This window comes from Hibiscus syriacus, unplaced genomic scaffold, assembly GCF_006381635.1.
Source record: "Hibiscus syriacus cultivar Baekdansim isolate YM2019G1 unplaced genomic scaffold, ASM638163v2 tig00112380_pilon, whole genome shotgun sequence".
NCBI lineage: Eukaryota > Viridiplantae > Streptophyta > Magnoliopsida > Malvales > Malvaceae > Hibiscus > Hibiscus syriacus.
In genome coordinates, this window is record NW_024063317.1 from 17,323 (window position 1) to 28,685 (window position 11,363).

The window sequence follows — 11,363 nt, forward strand, 5'->3', positions numbered from 1 at the left end:
AGCCACGCGATTCTAGACCTTTGCATCCATTATATTTCTTCTTTTCCTTGCATATCTTTTAGTTTTGTCTTTGTCTCAAATAAAAACTTAAGATTGTAATATGTGGCATGCTTGTGGGATAACAACTCAATGTTAGTTCGAAGTTCATTTTCGCGTTTTGTGACCATAGTCTTCTTTCTCTTTTGCCATAAATTCAACTTCTTACCAACTTCTTGGATTTTCTCCACAATTGTTCCAATCGTACCCCTCCATTCATGCTCTACCAAGGCTCCATAGCCATCTTCTTTTGCACAACAATTCTCAAATTTAAAGTAATGAATATTGCCTTGCATGCTGGTTTTCTCTCTTAAACCATAGGTGTTCATGATTATCACTACATGGTCAGAGTGTAGTGATTGTTCCGAGATCACCGAGAAAGCCAGGAAGAGCTCAATACATTGAGAAGGTGCCACAAATCTATCAAGTCTTTCTTGAATGTGATTGGAAGCATTTTTTGTTGTGGTAACAAGTGAATAATCCCTTGTGAGGCTTCAAGTCCCATAAATCATTATGCCTTAATTTTTCCCTAAAGTTATCAATGTCCACATTAGATCTTTGACGTCCTACTTGTTTCTCATTAAGGACGAGAAGTTTATTGAAGTCTCCCCTACAAGCCAAGGGAGGGATGATGCATCACGGATGCTTAAAAGCATATTTCAGCTTTCTTTTTTCCTATTCCAATCACTATAACCACAAAAACCAGTGAATCGAAAGAACTCAATATGCCACTGTGCTTTGACATCAATGTGAAGGTTGGAGAAGGCGATAAGATCAACCTTGACATCTTGTTTCCATATTAAAAACAATCCAGTACAAGTGATGTTCTTTGCACAAAGAGGCAACCAATCATTCCTAATCTTATTCTAAGCCCCTCTGTTTTATTATTTGAAAGTCTTGATTTGTAAACAAACACAAGTTGGGGACTTTTTGAGGATAAAGTCTCCAAAGTACTTGAATTTTCGATGGGTTCATAAGCCCTCAACAATTTCATCATAATACGAACCTGGTTTTAGGGAGGCTGCTCCGCATCCACCACCGTTGAAAAAGGCGATACAAATTGGCCATTTGCCTCGGTGGTCATTTATCTTTCATCCAATTCGATTCTGATTTTGTATTGTTCCGGGGTCGAGGTGTGCACCCTTATATGAACACAAAACCTCAGGTTGGTGTGTATATGCTTTTTGATGAGATGACAAGGAAATATTTCCAATTGATTATGCTTATAGTAGAAACACCCATTTTTTTATTTGGATGTTTCTTTGACTCCATTTTCTCTCATTAGACCGGCAACGTTAGAACCATGTATACCATGCCATCCTCGAGTCTTGGGCATGACAAGTCTAGTCCCATATCTTGTACAAAGATGTTTGAGAGACCATGGAAGAATAATCTTATCCTTTTGACTATGTAAGGACTTGGATGGGTGATTTCCTCTGTAGCCAAACCACGGGTTGAAGAATTTGCAATTATCAAATTTGAGATTAGAAGATCTTCTTTGACCAAGCTTGAAACGATAATTTACTTTTTGTCTTGATGCTTTCAATTGATGTCTTTTCTATCATAAAGAATAGCACCTTCTTTCCCTTGTAGTCGTTTGATTTCAAGAACCTTGGACTTAGCCGAAAAAGGCAAAGTCGATGTAATCAATCCCCTTTGTCCTATGCTTTATTTCTTCTTTTGGTAATAACAGACGCGGGTAACGTAACGATGGGAAAACACTTTACAATGCTTATGTCGTGTTTCCCAATAAAAAATATTGGGAAGAATACCTTTTGATTTGTCTTGACTTGAATCCCAATCAACCATCTTGTATGTACCCCTTTATACCTAGGAAACTGTTTCAAATCTTCCACTTCGGCACCAGGATTCGGTGGCAGAAACGGACCCTCTGATTCGCATAATTTTTCAAAACTAGCAAAGGTAGAATGTTGCTTATCTTCTTTACCAATCGTACTTCTTTCAAATTTTTTTGGTATGACTAGCCTCTCTCCTTGACGCGATGTAACACGACCTTTTGGAAGACTGAGTTTTTTCCTTTCCTCTTGCCTCGAGGAGTCTGAGAAACGCAATAGTACTATTGGGCCTGCCACGTTGACTCTCTACCACCCTCTTCTATCCTTAGGGATGACATCGCCAGATTTATCAGAAACGGTAATTTCCTCCGCCCGGTTGGTTTTAGAGCCATTGTTCTCGTAGTACTAGTAGTCTTCGTCCATGGATATCTTCTTGAACTTAAACTAATATTTGGTTTCTATCGTTTCTTCTACATATACTTCTATCGTAATCGTCCTTCGAGTAGGCTTAGAATTGGGTTTCGACTAAATTTTGATGTGTTGGAGTCGCCACTGGTCATTTAAAATCAGGTTGACCGGATACTTTGACTTATCATTTGTCTGATTTGTACTTTTCAGAAATTAATCAGATCCGGGAGTCGATTACAGTAAGGTAGGATTAGCACCCTTTTACTACCTTTTGGTACCAATTTAAATTTTGGTTATCTTAATTGCAAAAATTACAAGTTAAATTAAAATTTTAAATTCGATCCGAATTACTTGCCTTTGATCAATAAAAATGATCCTAAAAAACAAAGCCAAATGAATGTAGAATAATAAAATTAATTAAATAAATAAAAGAATAAAAGGAAAATTTAAATTTAAAGGATTAAATTACAAAAAATTTAAAATCAAGGATCAAACTGATATTAATTGAATGCTACAAGGAAAGAAAATAAAAATTAAGGGGTTAAATTGCAAAGATACAAAAAATATAACAAGTAAATTAAGGGGTTAAATTCCAGCGACCTTTTTTCCCCTGACGAGGCTCTTGCGTATCTCGATCGATGCTTTTTCTTGATTCTCGATGGGCATTTCGAATATGTGCATTTTGGGTTGCTTCGATGGATTTTTACTTACCTTGCTTGGTTATTTTTGTGCTAGCTTTGTTTTCTCTAGTAGACTCGCCTTTTTTGTTGTTGTTCGTTGTTGTGCTATTCGATTTCTTCTTGTTTTGTTTCGATGATTCTCGGGGTTTCTATAACCCCGCCGATGGTGGTTGTTACAGATTAAAATAGGATGGTGCACTCCCATTTTGTCAAGTGCCTTTTGGTTTTCTCAATCCACAGTTGGATCATTTTAACCAGATCCAACGGCTGTCACTCCTTTGTGGCCTTAGTGCTAGGGTTGAAACCCTAGCCGTTTTTATCTAGGCCATTGATCTATCTTCGATCTAATAATCGTAAACCATGCGACAGGCCTGGTTAAACTCAAAACCCTAATCCTCTATTAGGTCAGGCGAACGGGTTTGGGCTTCCCACCGGGTTGGCCTATTGATTCGGTTGGGCCGAATTTGGATCTTACCTTTGGCTTTTTTTTTGGACTCTTTGGACCCGAATTTGGACTTTTATTGAACCATTTGAACCTAAAAATGATAAAGATAAAAAGAAAATAAATAATAATAATAATAAGCTTAATATATATATATATATATATTCTAAAACTATATAATGTATTATATTTTTAAAATCATATAATATTTTCATATATATATATATATATATATATTACATATGTTTTTCAAAAATTATATGTTTTCAAAATAAAATACTTTTTTTTAAACTATGCTATATATTTTCAAAAACAATATATTATATATGTTTTCAAAAACTATATCATATGTTTTTAAAACTATACTATATATTTTCAAAAACTATATATTATGTTTTTTAAAACTATATAATATGTTTTCAAAAACTATATCATATGTTTTTAAATACTATACTATATATTTTAAAAACCATATATTATTTTTTTGATAAAACTATATATTATATGATATAAAAAAATAAAATAAAGTCTTGGACGAAAATGAGTGTCTACAGCTGCCCCTCTTTGCCCATTTATCGTGTAACGAAAATAGGACAAAGGTAAAAGGACATAATTTTTCGTTCGGTACGAAGGGGTCTTTGAGTCTAATATCCTCCATTGTGGAGTTGAAATTTGACTCGAATCTTTCAGTTAGAAATAGCTCCATATTATTGAATTATAAATGACTCTTTCTTCGTGAAGTTGAGTCAATTTTGAAATGTATTTGAGCACGATATCCTTCATCATGAAGTGGAAATCGTAGTTGACCTCTTCGTCGCGAAGTCTAGTCAATCTTGAATTTTTCGAGAATGATATCCTTCGATGTGAAGTTGAAATCTAGCTCGATGCCTGGGTGAGACGGTAATCCCTCGCCATTAGGTTAAGATAAATTGTGGTTAATCTTGGGTCCTTTTCCAGTCCAAAAGTCCTTCATCGTGAAGTTGAAATTTGACTAGACGACCTTAGTTGAGAAATAATTCTTTTGAACTTCATTGTAGATAACTTCTTTGCTGTGAAGTTGAGTCGATCTCAAGTGTCTTAGGCATGATATCCTTCGTCATGAAGTTGAAATCGTGTGTGACTCATTCGTCGTGAAGTTGAGTCTAGAACCGGATATCCTTCGTTCTGAAGTTAAAATCCAACTTGAATAAGTTGAATAGTTCCAAATTTTGAGCGTTCTTCAAGTTCAATATTCTTCATTGTGAAGTTGAAATTGACTTTGACAAAAATCTGCAAAATTATGCATGTGTGCGATACTATGAATGCACTGCTCTTATGTATGCCTAAAATGCATATGCAAAATATCTTATTTTAGGACTTAGAGAGAAATCTCAATCTCTTGTTGTCAGTCTTGATTTTTTTTATTCTTGATTCTCTGGCCCTTAACGAGTTTTGATTTGGTACCTTCTTTGGGATTTTGTTTCAGAAAGAAGTCTTTCATTATTTTCGACTTTCTTTTAATCAATGCTTTTCCGGTTCTTAGTGTGCGAGAACCTCTATCAGCCTCCAAATATCTGTTTTTTTATGAAATCTTTGTGCAGTAATACGTAATGATCTTTTCCAAAGCAAAGAAATCATTTTTATTTAAATTCAATGCAAGATGCTAAGGAATTGACTTTTTCTCAGATAAATAGTCATATTTATTTATGTGGATAAAAAAATACATGGAAAACATTACGAAAAGCGAAAAAATATTTGAAAATAAAAACAGGTGCCCTAAACTTCGATAATGTGGACGCCTCTGAACTGGCATGCCGTTAGATGACTATGAGTGAAGCCTTTGTCTAGGGGACTTCAAAGATTGTGACAAGGTTTGGAAGAGTGTGAAGTTCTCCCAAATTATTTAGTCTCTGAAGACTTGGATGACATTTGCCTTGATCCGAGACCTCCCGTGCGCACATCCCGGATCATTATCCAAGCTGCCCTTTCAGGTTTTTAACTTGGATCCTCCCTCGGTTTCAAGATGCCCTTTGCAGGTTTTCATCACGGAGCCACCTTTTATTTATCTTATTTCAAATTTTCTTTTTCAATTTAGAGTGCCCTTTCAGGTTTTCACTCTAAACATTTTTTTTGCTTCAACTTAGGGTGCCCTTTGGGTTTTCACTCTAAACGTGATTGGGAAGTTATGGTCCGTCCATTTCAGTCAAGATTAGTTCTCCTCCGAAGAATGCCTTTATCACGACATAAGGCCCTTCCCAATTCGATATCCACTTTCGTATGAAGTCTTCTTAGATTGTCCATATCTTTTTCAGTACGAGATCTCCTCCATGGTAGAGTCAACCATAGTAAAAGGCTCCTCAGATCATTCGTTCTTGGTAGAGTTGACCATGGTAAAAGGCTTTCAACCTATTTTCTTCTATTAAGTTCAGTTGATCATATCGAGTTTGTGTCCATTCTGCATCATCTAACTTTACTTTTGATAGAATCTGGAGTAACGAGATTTCTACCTCTATGGGAAACATAGCCTCCATTCCATAATCTAATGAAAAAGGAGTAGGCCCAATCGAAGTTCGTACCGAAGTTCGGTAAGCAAACAAGGTGAAAGGTAACTTTTCGTGCCAGTCTTTGTATGTCTCAATCATTTTCTCTACTATTTTCTTGATATTTTTGTTTGCTGCCTCTACCGCTCTATTCATGTTTGGTCGATAAGAAGTAGAGTTGTAATGCTTTATGTTGAATTATTTACATGCATCATCCATAATCTTGTTGTTTAAATTGGTTGCATTATCGATAATGATCTTTTCTGGTAAACCATACTGAGATATGATATCTTTTTGGATTGAGTGACACTAGCATATGATGCAGCCTCCACCCATTTGGTAAAATAGTCAATTGCTAAAAGGATAAATCAATGGTGATTTGAAGCTTTTAGATGTATTTGTTCGATAATATCCATGTCCCACATAGAAAAAGGCCATGAAGTTGTTATCACATGAAGAGGACGAGGTGGGACATTTATTTTATCCCCATATACTAGGCATTTATGATATTTTCTGACATAATTGATTCAATCACTCTCCAATGTGGACCAAAAGTATCCACATCTCATGACTTGCCTTGCCATCATATGCTCATTTTCATGAGTTCCACACACTCCGTCATGTACCTCCTCCAAAATCATATTTTTCTCTCCTACATCTACCCATATTAACAAGACTTGATCATTACTTTTCTTGTACAAGATTTCTCCATCAAAAACATATCCTGCTGTCATTCTTCTTATTGTTCTTTTTTTATTTTTAGTAGCTTCTCCTGGATAGCTTTGACTTTTAATGTACTACAGAATGTCATGGTACAATGGGTTTTTATCTTTTACTTCTTCGATTTGATAACAATGAGTCGGATACTCGTATAACTACATGTCGATTGACATCATGTCCAATTCCCTACTAGCTTTGAATGTTGCTGCCAAGGTAGTTAAGGCATCTGCCACCTAGTTCTCCTATGCACCTAATGGAAGGCAACTTTGTCGAACTCTTTAAGTAGACCCAAAATGATATTTCTATATTCCATCAATTTGATATCCTTTGTTTCCCATTCTCCTTGGAGTTTATAGATCAATAAATCAGAATCTTCATATACACGCAAAGTCTTTATGTTCTTCCCAATAGTATCTCAAATCCCCAAAACATAGGCCTCATATTCTACCATGTTGTTAGTGCAGTCAAAGTTCAATCTGCTAGTGAATAGATAATGGTTTCCTTTTGGGAGAAATTAAGATAGCTCCAATTCCATGTTCTATAGCATTTGATGCACCCTCGAAGTGCATTTTCTAGAAGTCACATGCAGAATTACTTGCTTCTTCTAAAGATATGGCCATCAAGTCTTCATCTGGAAAATCTAAGTCTAATGGTTCATAGTTTTCAGAAGTTCTGCTCACTAAGAAGTCTGATATGGCACTGCCCTTGATAGTTTTTTGACTAACAAACTCAATGTCAAATTCATATAACAACATCTTCCATCGGGCTTGTAATACACCAAATATCAGGTCAGTGACTATATTGAAAGGATTTAAAAATTTGGAGGATTAAATTGAATAAATGGTAAAGTATAAGAAAATGTTTTAGAAATTGTGTTTAAGACCAATTAGTAAGAGTGGAAGAATGAAAGGGGTTTTTGGTCCTTTAAAGGGAAATGGATTTAAAATTCATTTTAATTCGGGTATTAAAGAAAAGGGGAAAAGAGGAAAGTTGAAAAATACACTAAGCTATCTTCTCTCCTTCTTTCCCGTGGTCGTGCTCTCCCCATAGCCAAAGGTAATACTTCATTTAGCTAGATTTTCCTTTAGTTTTTGGTTTGGTTTTAAAACCTTAAGTGATGTGGAAGCTTAAGGAAGGGTTAGAGAGGATCAAAACTAAGAGATTAATGATTTATTTGAGATTTAAGAAAATGAATTTTTGAATGATATGTTGAAATATGAGTTTTTATTGAGGTTTACTAGTATATTTGACTTGTCAAAGAAGTAAATAAGAGATTAGAAGCCTTGGATGTGATTAAAAACATGTTAAAAAAAAGTATTATGATTCTTGGTTTGAGATGTTCTTAAGAGAATTTGGATGTTATAAGAAGCTAAATGGAGGAAAGTTAGTTAGGTTAAGTAATGTTAAGTTTAAGGGTATTTTTTGAGGTAAAAGTAAGAGAATTAAACGAAAATTTGATGAAAATCGAGCTGAAAAATGGGAAATCTAGGTAGGGGTATCAGTATTGGAAGAACAGTACCGATACTATAGGTTTAAATTTGAAGAACTATGATGAACAGTATCGATACTGATGTAGGTATCGATACTAAGAGAAAGATATCGATACCATGGATTCTAGAATGTAGAAATGGTATCGATACTGAAAGGGAGTATCAGTACCATAATATAGAAGTATCGATACCCTGGTAGGGGTACCGATACTATTAAGCCTGGAATTGTAAGATAGGCTGAAATTGTAATAGAAATTGAAAATAATAGTACTTTTGAGTATTATGAAAGTATAAATGTTAGAGATTATACTAACATTGGTATGGTATGTGTACTTAATGGATACTTGTGTAGATCATAACCAAGCTCCTGAGTCAAGAAAGAAAAAGGGAAAGGATAAAGTTGTTTGAGTAGTTGGACGTCATTACAGCCTACTAGGGAGGTATATTAGGTGAGTGCATTTATTGTATTTATATAAGATGAGGAAGACTCGTAATGAGTAAACTTAGAACGCTTTGATTTAATGTATGCTTTACAATATTTATTATACTTTCATTATGTGTATAGAAATGATATTATGAATAAGTTTTAGAGTATGAACTACTCTAAAATGAATGAATAAATAAAAAGGCATAACATTGCATTATTGGCAGAAAAGGTGCCATAAATGAAAATGCATAACGGTGCATTATTGGCAGAAAAGGGCCAAAAATGAAAATTCATAACGATGCATTATTGGAAGAAAGATGTCATAAATGAAAATGCATAATGTTACAACATTGGCAAAAAGGTTTCATAAATGAAAATGCATAACAGTGCATTATTGGCAGAAAGGTGTCATAAATGAAAATGCATAACGATGCATTATTGGCAGAAAGGTGTCATAAATGAAAATGCATAATTGTGCATTAATTGCAGAAAGGTGCCATAAATGAAAATGCATAACGGTGCATTATTGGCATAAAGGTGCCACTAATGACAATTAAATGCATAACGATGCATTTTGGAAGAAATGTGCCACTCCTGGTTTAACTGAAAATGTTTTAAATGATTCTCATGAAGTATACGAATTATTTCGGATTTTGATAGTCATGATATGCTTATGTATGAATTGTAGTTCATTTACCGTATTATGCCTCACTAAGTAAATACTTAACGTGTGTTGATTTCACGCCTAGGTAAAAGCAAAGACTAGTATAGTCAGGAGTGCAACAACATCTATCATCAATATAAGGTTGACTCGTAAGTAACAGTAGGGCAATCATGTTTATTTTGAAAAGTAACTGGCATGTAATAGAATTCAAGAAAAATGCTCTGGAATGTAATTAAAGTGATAATTTTTGGTAATATGTTACAAAGAATGTTTTATTTTCTTTTCAAAACAAAATTTTATGAGTTTTACAAATAAGTAAATGTTTCTAAGTTATGTGACATCTGTGACTTGTGTCCGGAAACATATACATGAAATGGGTGTTACATTTATTGTCATCAGAGCTATAGGTTTATCCGATTCTCGGTCGAAACTGGTTTTATTTTAATTTAGAAAAAGGATTACATATTATTAAGATTGTCAAGGTTACTGATATGGTGTCATTAGGTGTGATTGATGAACTCCTTACTAACTTTAGTGTTATTATTATGTTTGTCGTATTAGATGTCGGAATCTTCGAACTAGCGAAGAGCGGGGGAACAAGAAATTAGAGAAGGAACTGGTAGCGAAAGTTACGAGGCTAATAGTGAGCAGCCGATTCCATCTGAAAATGCTAGTGCGCCTGCATATCAGGGGATGCCAATGCCTGAGTTTGGAGCTTTTATGCAAGCTCTCGACGCCATATTGACCCGATTTCAACCTCCTTCACCTCCCCCTCCTCCTCCAGCACCGAGGATGTTGATCCCAAAATAACTGAAGAGTTTGGGAGCTCTAGAGTTCCGGGGAGAAGAGGATGAAGGTCCTATAGAGGCTGGCTTATGGCTAAATGATGTTATAGTAATTCTTGAAAGTCTTCACTGTTTGGATTTAGAAAAGCTGGGTGGAGTTGTATATTTAATTAGGTGATCAGTTCAAGTATGGTGGTCAAATACTACGATGTATGCACCACCAGAACAAGATACCGACGTTCTTCTTGGAGGAATTCAAGAACAAGTATGTGGGTGAGCAGTTTAGATGGGTGATGCTTCTAAATTTCCTTAATTTGAAATAAGGTGATGGAGTCGTACATGAGTTCGAGGCTGTGTACAATAAGCTAAGCCATTTTACTACTGAAGTAGTTCTCAATGACAAGGCTCGACGTAATTGATTCATAGAAGGTTTGAGACCAAAGTTAAAAGAGATGATGTTGGCCTTTGAACTTTCCTAGTTTGAAAGAAGTTATAAACCGAGCCAAGGCTATTGAAAGAGCTTAAGAGGAGACCTTGCCAGTGAAGCAGAGTATGCAGATGGGGAAAAAAGTTGAAATGCCTTTCACTCCCCATTATGCTAAGAGAGGCAAGGGCTCAAGTTTCAGATATACTGATAGAGATGGTTCTGTTACAGCTTCGCAGAAAACTAAACAATCCCAGTCTTTTGTTGCTAGCTCTGTAAGACCCATAATTCGTTCAATTATACCTATACAGATTATAGATGTCACATGAATTTCTAAAACCATTTTCCAATTCAAAAGTAATTTAAAAATTTATTTTCTTAAAATGGTAACTGATATTATAAAAATATCATATCATATAAATTATGTTTCGTTATAACAAATTTAATTCAAAAGATTTTTTTTATGAATAGTACCATTGTTGAGTTAATCGATTGACGGAATTGGCCAAGAGGGGGGTGAATTGGCAATTAAAAATTTGGTGGAAGCTTTTGCAGAAAATTGAAAGTAATTGCACAGCGATTTAGAGTGGTTCGACTTTCTCAATCAAAGTCTACGTCCACTACCTTAGCTATCCACACTAAGGATTTTCCAACAAATTCAGTAATTTGTTCTTTCTTTTGAGGCCAAAGAGATAACCTTACAACACCCTCAAAAATATACCCCAATTCTTGAGAACACTCTTTCCCAAAGAGAAGATTACAAATTTGCAAACTTACAAGGAAAACCTCACAAGGTAAGATGTTTGCACAATTCTAGAATAAGAAGAGAACACTCACAAATAATTACAAATGAGCACAAATGGTGTTCTTTGAAAGCAAAATGAATATTGAAAGGAAAATTGGCTTGATTTGCACAAACTTGGTGTTTGATGCTTTCTCTCTGGTTTCTCTATAATTTCATGTTGATCAAGG